Genomic DNA, 12,609 nt, shown 5'->3' with positions numbered 1-12,609 from the left:
TTTCGGAGGCTTCCTCCTTCCTCAGGTAAATGTGTGCAAATCCACTTTGAAGTAAAACCCAGCACTTAAACGTAACTCTTTTTTCAAATCATCTCTGTGGAAAAATGGTCAAAAAAAAATCACAAAACATGACAATATGTCTGTTTGAAAAATTTTGGAACTGGTGCATTCCGTTTTGTCATGTTTCATTAACTTACTAATAACATGGATTGCTCATTGGCTCCTTTGGCACTGTGCTACCATTAAATATGATGGCTTTGAAAGTTTTGGATTCATTAAAGAAAGATTTATTGTTATTGCATTACAATAGTTTCAAAGGGACATTGGCATTAGGAATTCATGGATTACAGGCTGGAAATTTCCCTAAATGAAACATGCATTGTTTAACCTTTGAAGTATAGCTTCTTTGAAACGATCACCATTTTCTTGGACTGTCATGTCACTGCTGCAACCACTTAAACTGCTCTAACTATAGTCACATTTTCACTCACCTCAGCAGCCCAGCAATAAAAGAATCTTAGACCTGCTTATTAAGAATATTGATTTTTTTTTACTGCTGTTCAGGAAGAGAAAAATGAGAGAGAAAGAAATTTCATTTCTTTGGAACGTTTAACAACCTCAGGAGGTCTCCTAAGCATTTTACAGCCAATGAAGTACTTTTGAAGTTTAGTCACTATTGTAATGTAGGAAACACAGTAGCCAATATGCTCACAGCAAAGTCCTACAAACGGCAATGAGATAAATGACTGGATAATCTGGGTTTTTTTAAGTCATGTTGGTTGAGGGATAAATGTTAGCCAGAACACTGGGAGAACTCCCCTGCTTTTCTCCATAAGTGCCTTTTTTTAATCCACCTGGGAAGGTAGACTGAGCCTTATTAGAGCATCTCATCCAAAAGACAGCACCTCCAACAGAGCAGCACTCCCTCAGTACTGAACTGTCAGCCTGAATTTTATGTTCAAGTCTTTGGAGTGGGACTTGAACCCACAACTTTCTGACTTGTAGGCAAGAGTGCTACCTCTGAGCTAAAGCTTGAAAGACAATCGCTAAGTGTTCCAATGGCCCATTATCATGATAGATTTACCTGTTTCATGGAGCACCAAACATGATCCAATAATTGTTGAGAGATCTAATGCCAGTTTTCTAAATTATGAAAGGTTTTGACATGGTAAAATTGTTTCCCTTGGTTGGTAGATTAGTATTAAGGGATTGGGGAGATAGGCTGAAGATTATGAATGGAAGAATGAAAAGAGGAAGAATTTTTTCACACAGAGGGTTATTAGAACATGGAATGCATTACCGCAAGTAGCTACTGAAGCATAGGCCATAACATCATTTAAAAGTGAATATTTGAAAATGTACAACATGAAAGGAAAGGTCAGGTAAATGGGATTGGCATACATTGCCAGCTGCTGTGATAGATGCTAACTCTTTACATGCCTTCAAGAGGGAGCAGAACTGGCTCTTGACTGGGGCAAAGTTTGCATCATATAGAAGCTAAGTGACTTCATAGATAATACTTGGTCCATGTGATCTCCTGGACTGGTTTCGATCGCCTGAGGGGGCTGGAGAGGAATTTTTCGACATTTTTTTTCCCTTATTGGCCCTGGTTTTTTTTCTCTTTTTTTTGCCTCTCCCAGGAGATTATATGGCTGTGGGGGAAGGTGGGAGGGAGTGTTCAGAAATCATGGTGTGGGGCAGGTTTGATGGACCAGCTGTTCTATCCCTGCCCGTCAATTTCATACGTTTGTTTGCTCGTAGATGTCTCATTTTTGAAGAGCTAGCACCAGCACTGGCGCAGTGGGCCAAACGGCCACCGTCTGCTGTAATTTTGAGAATTCTGCACAAACGTCTGTGCGCTGCTGATTTGGTTGAAGGATTTCGCAGGCATCAATGGTGTTGGTACACAATGCATAGAAAGCAACAAGCCAAGAATGATTACACAGCTCCCAACAATTCTTAATCATTCTTTGATTTTGCAGACTGAATTATTTTAGAATTATTCTGATGAAATGTGGATCATGGAACTTTACTCCAGGATAAAGATGTGTTATTATAAATCAACTAAACAGGCATGGAAATTGTGATGTTGATTGACAAAAGTGAATGCTATTAATTACAGGTTTATTTCAGTATATATTGCAGCATGAGAATGTAAAAAAATGACACAATTTTACTCCCACTAAAAAATGTGTTTAAGCTATCCTGCATGTCACTTAGTTGATTACATTTATGTACAACACAGACCAGATTAAAATTGACAACAAGCTCACCTCTACGATTGTAGAACTTGCATGTTGATTGTGTGGGACCTCTGTACATATCTGTAGTAGTCTGGATGAGCTGTTTGCTCACCAAAGCTAAGGAAATGCTTTTTTAGGGCAGGAGAAGCTGATGGGAGGGGTAGTGTTTGTCTGTCAAGAATTAAGGTACAGCAATTGCAGAGTTGGTATGTATATCTCATATATAAACTGCGTACAGCTTCTATGTAATATATGTCAGTTTGTTTGCATGTTTACATTATTTTTATAGCTATAGAATAGACCACACACCCAAAATAGACCACATATGTCTACTCAAAGCATTTGAGTTTTTATCGAGGCAGATTCACTAAGCTGTGGCTTATCTAACATTAATAATCTTTCTGCACACATGACTTCTAGCATTTGATTTTCAAAAAGTGGGCTTTGGGAGTGTAAGGCGAACTGGTAAGATTACCGCCTTCTGTAATTGGTCAGTGGAGCCATCAATCACCGTTGACTACACCAATGATCGGTAGGCCAGCGTTTCGGTCATTTAAAAGTTTTCCATGCTTACTGATCGATCAACATAACTGTCAATTGAAGAAAAGCTAGTTACCCAGTGGGCAATAAAAGCATCAATCACTGCTGTGATACCTGGTGATTGATAGAGAGAGTTCTCCGTTAGAGCTGTGGATGCCATAACCCCTCATCCTTGCAATCAGTTCCCATCCCCATTCAGCTACCTATCCCTGAATACTTCACTGCTCATGTTTGGTGAAGAAGGATCCAGACTTTATTATCATATTCCTGGGTGAAAATAGCTAGATCTCAAGATTAGTTCTGGGACGAAGAGGACCTTGGCTCAAGCTATCAAGGAACAGCAGAGAGTATATTTAAAATAAAAATGTCCACAGAGGAAATTGTAGCCATTAAGGCTACAGTAACTGCTTTGAACTGCAAAGAATTCATAGTTGTCATGGCCTATCGTTATGAAAATAAGAATATAATGCAGGTAAGTTGATAGTTAGAAATTATGCTGCAGAAAATCACTCTTTTATGCTTAGCACTACTTCGGAATCTGCTTACAGATAAAAGTGAATCATGAGACTTCCTGCAGCACCAGGCTGCTCCTGCTGTGTCACATCATTTCCTCTTCATTGAATGCACATTGCAATGTCTTGCTCCTCTTTCTCACACAGCATCCTTCCTCTCCTTCACAGGAAGCAAGGATCTGGGTCATTTTCCTCTCACTGTTAAGTTAATGGGAAAGTGGTTAGAATTGTGTTTTAAGATGATGAATTGCTCCCGATATTTTTTAATTGCTTTCGCTACAGCAAGCGTCATTATCAACAAAAAAAAACCCCTACCGTGAATGAAACGTCCCTGTGATTGAAAGCAGTGTGCACACATGCAATTCGAGCTTCTTTCACCGAATGTTTGAATCCCCGCTTGACTGTGCACATTAGTACATTGTGCATTCAGTTTGACACGAATGGGAACATGGCATTTACTTAATGCGCGGTTGATTTTCGTCTCACAACTGCGGGCAGATAAGATCAACATTCACCCAGGTCAAACTGAAATATGGTGAGAGATGACTTACTGATGACTCCAGCCACGTCGTACATCTGAATGTACAATGTTTATATTTTTAATAAATATGCATACATTGGCTTCAATTGTCTGAGATTCAGTTCTTTTCACAAACAACTGCGCTTCACCACAGCTTTTCACCCTCGAACCCACCAACGTATAGATATGGCCCTCATCCCATTTGGTTAACCTTACAGCCTCCACCCTTTTCAGGCCTATTGTTAGACTGTATGGTTGCAGTCTGTTGCCATGATGAGTGTCATGATGTGGAGATGCCGGTGATCGACTGGGGTGGACAAATGTAAGGAATCTTACAACACCAGGTTATAGTCCAACAGTTTTATTTGAAAATCACAAGCTTTCGGAGCTTACCTCCTTCGTCACTCACCTGACGAAGGAGGTAAGCTCCGAAAGCTTGATTTTCAAATAAAACTGTTGGAATATAACCTGGTGTTCTATGATTATTGTCAACATCTAAAGCTGCACTTATGCTACCCCATCAGAAGCGCTACTTTCAGTTTGACTACACTTAAGATGGGGTTGTACCTTCACATTCTTGCCCACTTGCCCCACTTTCCCAGGCAGGGCATGGCATAGGAACTAAAGGGTTAACTCTGACATATACCATTCTGTCTGTCCCAGACACAGGCTGAGGGAGAATTAGTGCATGGGGGCACATTTGTGAAATGACTGAAACACCTTTTTTGAATGGAATACAAATAATACAGGACTCTCAGGATTGATTCAAATTACATTTAGAAAACAGGAAAGACTGTGCCTTTGTACAGAATAGTTTTGTTTGCAGGCCAAGAGGAGCCTTTAGTGTTAGAAATCTGGAGAAATTCCATTTTGGACACTGGGTGATTTCCCAATCTCATGAGGGGATTTTATTTTTATGTAATCCATCAGTCACCAGTTTCTTTTCCCCTTTGTGTGGTTGTGCAGCTGGTGAAGGAGATAAGACCGGCTGGTGGGTGGTCTTGCCCCTGACACTATTTGTTATTTGTCATGCATTAGGCCTTTTGCTTCACTCTTTTGTTCCTGTTGCCGCCAATGGGCTATCCCCAAAAGGCTCATTTTGAAAGAGGTCGCTTTTGCCATTAGAGTATAGTATCACAGTAGGTACAGCAAGGGAGGAGGCCATTTGGCCCATCGTGCCTGAGCCGGCTCTTTGATGGAGCTATTAAATTGGTCCCATTCCCCTGCTCTTTCCCCCATAGCCCTGTAATTTATTTTCCCTTCAAGTAATTATCCAATTCCCTTTTGAAAATTACTATTGAATCTGCTTCTACCACCCTTTCAGGCAGTGCATTCCAGATCATTACAAATCACTGCGTAATAATAATCCATAATAAGTTAATGGAGACCAAGAAAAATGGCCACCCAACATAATGTCTTCTGGAGAAACACATTTACACATTTTACGATACCCTGGGGAGGAGGGGCCAATGAAAGAATCAGGGTGAGGCAGAGCTTCCTATTGGTGCTGCTGACAGAAAACCTATAGTAAAAGCTTGATCCCCAGGGGAGATAACTTGAATCAGAATCAGTAACTTGACTTACGTCACCATGGTGTATTCATACTATTTTGGTGCAAAGCAGTTTAAGTAAATATATCAGTGCTGCAATCCTTCCTTAATCTGGCCTGGACTCTTCTAGTTCTGTTAATACCAAACAGATGTTGATACACTCATGGACTGCTTGTGACGTTGTTTGGGGTATGTCAGATGATTTGCTATTTTATCATTGCAGCAGCATCATATTGTGCAACATGCCATGTATTATTCTGCTTCTAAGGTGAGGTTGTCATTAACCTGCTGTGTTATTTAAGGCCACAGAATTTAATTGCTGTATATATTCAGAAAGTGAGATCATTTAGGGTTTGGTGACAGATGTTTGCAGATTGGAAGGTGCTTATAAATTTCGGGCAAAAAAATATGAAATGATTGGCTCTCTCAGTGGTTCAAGCCCCACTCCAGAAACTTGAGCACAAAGCCTAGGCTGACACTCCAGTGCAGGGAATACTGCACTGTCGGAGGTGCCGTCCTTCGGATGAGATGTTAAACCGAGGCCCCGTCTGCCCTCCCAGGTGGAGGTAAAAGATCCCATGGCATTATTTCAAAGAAAAGCAGGGGAGTTCTCCCCAGTGTCCTGGTCAATATTTATCCCTCAACCAACGTCACTAAAACAGGTGATCCTTTCATTATCTCATTGCTGTTTGTGGGACCTTGCTGTGCACAAATTGGATGCTGCATTTCCTACATTACAACAGTGACTGCACTTCAAAAGTACTTCATTGGCTGTAAAGCACTTTAGGATGTCCTGAGGTTGTGAAAACCAATGTATAAACGCAAGTCTTTCTTTTCTTTTTTTATATACTTTTGGCAGTTTGAGGTGTGACGTCTAATGTGTGATATCTGATGCGTGACTTTTGAGGTGTGACAGGTGCCCTCCAAGCCTTTATGTGGCAAGATTGTCATCCCTCTACCCGCCTGGTGTGGCTTAAGTAGTGGATTTTGTGGGGATGCAAGTGCAACACGTTTATCAAGTTTTGATCTGTCTGAACATCCGAAAATATATTTGAAAAACATTGTGAATCTTAAATAAACCGTTCTACGTGGTGGTATCGTGAGGAATCTATGGTCTCAATGTTTCTTCTGTAAAAGTAGCACTCGGAGAGGAAGCTAAGGAGGACTCTGACAAGCTGACTGAAAACAGACAGATGAGCCTGTCAGGACTGCACTGCTCACATGCTCCTACCCAGGACCACTCTCCTGCATTGACAGATTGAGCTTACGTGTGTGTGCGTACATGTGCGATATCTGTTAAAAATCTTGTGCCTGTGTGTACTTCGTATCCGTTGTTGCCATTATAAATTCTCATGACCACATTTAAAATGGAAACTGCCTCTGTAAACTTTCCATGCTGCAATTACACCCTCTCACCAATAGCAGCATTGGAGCACCTCAGATTTGCTTCTCCCAACTTTCAAGCCTGTACTGCAGAGAAACTCCAAGGCTCCCAATTCTACTTCTCTGCTTCCTAAATTGCCAGGTGTTTTGTACTCAACCCTCAAATAATGAAGCAGTCCGAGCCCGCATGCAGCAAGACCTGGACAACATCCAGGCTTGGGTTGATAAGTGGCAAGTAACATTCGCGCCAGACAAGTGCCAGGCAATGACCATCTCCAACAAGAGAGAGTCTGACCACCTCCCCTTGACATTCAACGGCATTACCATCGCCGAATCCGTCACCATTGACCAGAAACTTAACTGGACCAGCCATATAAATACTGTGGCTACAAGAGCAGGTCAGAGGCTGGGTATTCTGCGGCGAGTGACTCAGCTCCTGACTCAGCTCCTGACTCCCCAAAGCCTTTCCACCATCTACAAGGCACAAGTCAGGAGTGTGATGGAATACTCTCCACTTGCCTGGATGAGTGCAACTCCAACAACACTCAAGAAGCTCAACACCATCCAGGACAAAGCAGTCCGCTTGATTGGCACCCCTTCCACCACCCTAAACATTCACTTCCTTCACCACCGGCGCACTGTGGCTACAGTGTGTACCATCCACAGGATGCACTGCAGCAACTCGCCAAGGCTTCTTCGACAGCACCTCCCAAACCCGCGACATCCACCACCTAGAAGGACAAGAGCAGCAGGCACATGGGAACAACACCACCTGCACGTTCCCCTCCAAGTCACACACCATCCCGACTTGGAAATATATCGCCGTTCCTTCATCGTCACTGGGTCAAAATCCTGGGACTCCCTTCCTAACAGCACTGTGGGAGAACCTTCACCACTTGGACTGCAGCGGCTCAAGAAAGCGGCTCATCACAACCTTCTCAAGGGCAATTAGGGATGGGCAATAAATGCCGGCCTCGCCAGCAACGCCCACATCCTATGAACGAATAAAAAAAAAACTATTAAAAAAAATCAAATCAAAGTATTGTACAAAATAAGGAAAGAAATACATAGAATTATATAGAATTTACAGCACAGTAACAGGCCATTCAGCTCAACTGATTTATGCCGGTGTTTATGCTCCACACGAGCCTCCTCCTATCTCTCTTCATCTAACCCTATCAGCATATCCTTCTATTCCTTTCTCCCACATATACTTATCTAGCTTCCCCTTAAATGCATCTATGCTCATCGCCTCATCCACTCCATGTGGTAGAGAGTTCCACATTCTAACCACTCTCTGAGTAAAGAAGTTTCTCCTGAATTCCTTATTGGATTTATTAGTGACTATCTTATATTTATGAGCCCTAGTTTTGGTCTCCCCCACAAGTGTAAAAACATTGAACGTATGCCATTAAATGGGATCTCTCTATCTCTCTCCCTCTCTCTCTCTCTCTCTCTTTTATAAACATATATAGGACTTCTCATAGACTGTAATGAGTTGATAGCTTGCACCAGATGTTTCGTTTAAAGATAAACACAGATTGATAAATAATTGAGTGCTGAAGGCTCTTCTGACTTTTGGATGACCCACCAGTGTCATTGTTGACTCCCTTCTGATTATATTGTACTGTAATCTGATTCGGGCTCCACAGAGCTTTAACCAGTGTGCACTTTGTACAATTCATAATAGATGACTGGGACTTCTTGCAGTCGGTTAATGCACTTCAATCCCATATTTTCTAATGTAAACAGCTGCTGCTCTCCAATTTCAGGTGTTGGGATAACTTAAACAATACTGCAAAAAAGAAATAGAAAGAAGGAAAGAACTTGCATTTATATAGCACCTTTCACAACTTCAGGACATCCCAAAGAGTTTTACAACCAATGAAATACTTTTGATGTGTAGTCACTGTTGTAATATAGGAAATGCGGCAGCCAGTATGCGCACAGCAAGGTCCCATAAACAGCAATGAGATAATGACTAGATAATCAGTTTTAGTTGATGGTTGAGAAATAAATGTTGGCCAGGACACCAGGGAGAACTCCCCAGCTCTTCTTTGAATAATGCTGTGGGATCTTTTACATCCACCTGAGAGTAATCAGTAAACCTCAAAACAACTGATTTTAAGAACAAATAAATGCGAAGTGAGTTGGTTTTAGAACCACTGTGCCACAATTTTAATTTAGTTCATACAATTGGGTCATGGCTCAGGATATGGGCAACACCGGCGAGACTGGCATTTATGGCCCATCCTTGTTTCCCTGAGAAGGTGGTGGTGGTCCTTCTCCTGCTACTAGCAGTTTGATACAACCAAGTGGCTTGCTAGATTGGTGTGGGACTTAAGTCACATATAACCAGACCGGGTAAGGACAGCAGGTATCCTACCTTAAAGCAACGATTAAGCAAAGGCCATCAGTGAACGACCTTTCTCTGGTACCAATTATTTATTTTCAGGCTTGGCCCCGCTCGGTAAAACCTGTCGGGGAGGAAGCATAGGCCCCAAAAGGTAAGTTTTAAACTTGCCTTTTGTGAGGACAGGAGGAGCAGAAGTGCTCCTCCAGGCTCTACAAGTGAAGTCTGAGCATCGTGCTCCCCTCCCCACCCCACCCTCACCCGCCAGACTCTTCCAAACCCCCTCCCCCTGCGACTTACCTGAATGCCAGCAGAATAGGCGCCTGATCTTGGCCTGCCGGCTAGCTGCTTCATTACGTTTTGGGCGGGCAGCTGTCCGGCAGGACGTAAGTTAGGCCTGGGCCTCCCATAGAGACACCCGGGTGGGCAACCCACGCATTCCGCCAGCTCCCCACCCAGGAGTTAAAATTTCCCCCTTATGTTTCACATTGTGCAAGTTAATAGGAAGTGCAGCAGAAAGGCTATCAAATCTTTGTATGTACTAAGCCCTGCCAAAATCCTTTGGACATCCAAAAGAAAAGTAGTGGGGGTGAAGACTTATCATGGGTACGTTAGCCTAGTTTATGTTACTAGCAAACCAGCGCTCATGAGTTCAAATCCCACCATGGCAAATTGTGAAACTGAATTCAATCAGTCTGGTAATCTGTGAGTTGGCACCAGAAAATGATCATGAAAATGTCATTAAAACCCAACTGGTTCTTTTGTATTCTTCAGGGAAGGAATCTGCCACCCCTACCTGCCTGGCCTACATGTGAAACCAGTCTCACCCTATGTGGTTGACTCTTAATGCCTTTAGGGCAATTAATGCTGTCTTGCCAGCATTGCCCACATCGCTAGAACAGATTAAAAAAAGACCCTGGAGGTAAAGATTTAGACCCAACTACTATTTTAGTCGAGTGTGTTCTTTTGTAGCTCTGCATTATTCATTCAAGGTAGGGCATATTTGTCTATGGTTGTAGTTGTGGGCAGCATATAGCAAGTCTTAGCTAGACTCTGATCCTTACATGTTCCTGGGAGTTCCTTAGGATTTTATTTCCCAGGACTGACATAACTGACCCAAATGAGCACAAAATTCACAAAAGTAAGTTGCCTGTGTAGAGTGAAATCTCACATAAACACATCAAGGTATTTGTTGCTAATACGATTTCAACCCAGTAATTTTCGGTAATTACAGCCACACTCAAACAGAATCTGGCAACTCTACTGATGCAGTTTAAAAATAAATATATCCCTGGTTTCCTTCATTCCGGTATTGGATTTTTTTATTCTTCAATGTCCGTCAATGAGCACTGGTTTTGACAAGGTGGCCACAGCCTATCTTTCACAGCCTGAATGAGACTGTCATGATTGCAATTTATTGCATAAATTTCCTTTTACTGCAAGCTACACTACTTTTGCAATCTGTTCAAAAGGAAAAGTGCCCTTAAACCTAAGACCTATGCACTTTCAGTCTCACCTCTTCAAATTTTACGGATCAAGCTGCTACTTTTCTGAAAGCCCTTTCACTTGTATTCTGTTGCCTTGATTAGCCAACGACCATTGTAGCCATAGCTTCTTGCTTGAGCTATAAATTTGACCCAAAAGGAGAAGCCCAAGGTTCACAACAATGTTTAACTCCTTCCAGACTGCATTTGCTTTATCGTGCCGAACTTCTCCTTGTGTGGTTTAAAAAGAATCATTTCAATACTTGACTTTACAAAACAAAGATCACAAATGCAGCAGAGTCAGTTTCATAAGGACATTAAGAGCCAACCACTTAGTGTGGGACTTGAATCACATGTAGAGAAAATGCTAGAATCCATTATTAAGGACGTAGTAACAGGGCACTTAGAAAATCATAATATGATTAGGCAGAGTCAATATGGTTTTATGAAAGGGAAATCATGTTTGACAAATCTATTAGAGTTTTTTGAGGGTGTAATTAGCAGAGTAGATAAGGGGGAACTAGTGGATGTACTTTATTTGGATTTTCAAAGGCATTCAATAAGGTGCCAAACAAAAGGTTGTTACACAAAATTAGGGCTCATGGGATTGGGGGTAATATATTAATGTGGATTGAGCATTGGTTAATGGACAGAAAACAGAGAGTCAGAATAAACGGGTCATTTTCGGGTTGGCAGGTTGTAACTAGTGGGGTGCCACAAGGATCAGCGCTTGGGTTCAGCTGTTTACAATATATATATATCAATGACTTGGATGAGGGGATCGAACATAATGTATCCAAGTTTGTTGACGATACAAAGCTAGTTGTGAAAGTAAGCTGTGAGGAGGACGCAAAGAGACTGCAAAAGGATATAGACAGGTTAAGTGAGTGGGTGAGAAGGTGACAAATGGAATATAATGTGGGGAAATGTGAAATTATCCACTTTGGTAGGAAGAATAGAAAAGCAGAATATTTTTTAAAAGGTGAGAGACTAAGAAATGTTGGTAGTCAGAGGAATTTGGATGTCGTTGTACATGAATCACAGAAAGTTAACATGCAGGTTCGGCATGCAATTAGGGAGGCAAATGGCATGTTAGCCTTCATTGCAAGGGGGTTGGAGTACAAGAGTAAGGAGGTCTTGCTGCAATTATATAGGGCTCTGGTGAGACCACACTGGAGTACTGTGTACAGTTTTGGTCTCCTTACCTAAGGAAGGATATATTTGCCTCAGAGGGGGTGCAATGAAGGTTCATTAGATTGATTCCTGGGATGAGAGGGTTATCCTATGAGGAGAGATTGAGTAGAATGGGCCTGTATTATATGGAGTTTAGAAAAATGAGAGGTGATCTCATTCAAACGTATAAAATTCTTAGAGGGCTTGACAGGGTAGATGCTGAGAGAATGTTCCCGCTGGCTGGAGAGTCTAGAACTAGAGGTCATAGTCTCAAGATAAGGAGTTGGCCATTTAGGACCGAGATGAGGAGGAATTTCTTCACTCAGTGTTGTGAATCTTAGGAATTCTCTACCCCAGAAGGCTGTGGATGCTCAGTTGTTGAGTATATTCAAGACTGAGATCGATAGATTTTTGGACACTAAGGGAATCAAGCGATATGGGGAAAGAGCGGGTGAGTGGAGTTGAGGTTGAAGATCAGCCATGATGTTATTGAACGGCGGAGCAGGCTTGAGGGGCCATATGGCCTACTCCTGCTCCTATTTCTTATGTTCTTATGTAGCCCAGACCAGATAAGGACAGCAGGTTTCCTTCCCTGAAAGACATTAGTGAATCAGTTATGTTTTTACAACAATCCAGTTGCTTTCATGGTCGTTAATTTATGAGCTAGCTCTAGGGAATAATCAGAATTCAGTTTCCCTCACCCAAGGCCAGAAACCCCCTCCCAAATTCTGGGGATAGGGTCATTTGCATAATCATTGAAGGCTTGCAGTGCCTGCAAGGCTACATCAATAACAGGAATTTTGGGGCCAAAAAGTTATTTTGCTTGGAGGCAGGGGAGAAAACAGAATACA

The 12,609-nt window shown here is 42.0% G+C and overlaps 1 protein-coding gene across 3 annotated transcripts in view; it reads left to right on the top strand.

The window, feature by feature from the left end:
- si:zfos-2326c3.2 (mitogen-activated protein kinase kinase kinase kinase 4) overlaps positions 1–12,609 on the top strand; it is a 255,016-nt gene that overhangs the window by 55,447 nt on the left and 186,960 nt on the right. The window lies entirely within an intron of this gene.

The sequence above is a fragment of the Heptranchias perlo genome, chromosome 15, assembly GCF_035084215.1.
Source record: "Heptranchias perlo isolate sHepPer1 chromosome 15, sHepPer1.hap1, whole genome shotgun sequence".
NCBI lineage: Eukaryota > Metazoa > Chordata > Chondrichthyes > Hexanchiformes > Hexanchidae > Heptranchias > Heptranchias perlo.
This window is presented reverse-complemented; position numbering and strand designations above follow the sequence as displayed.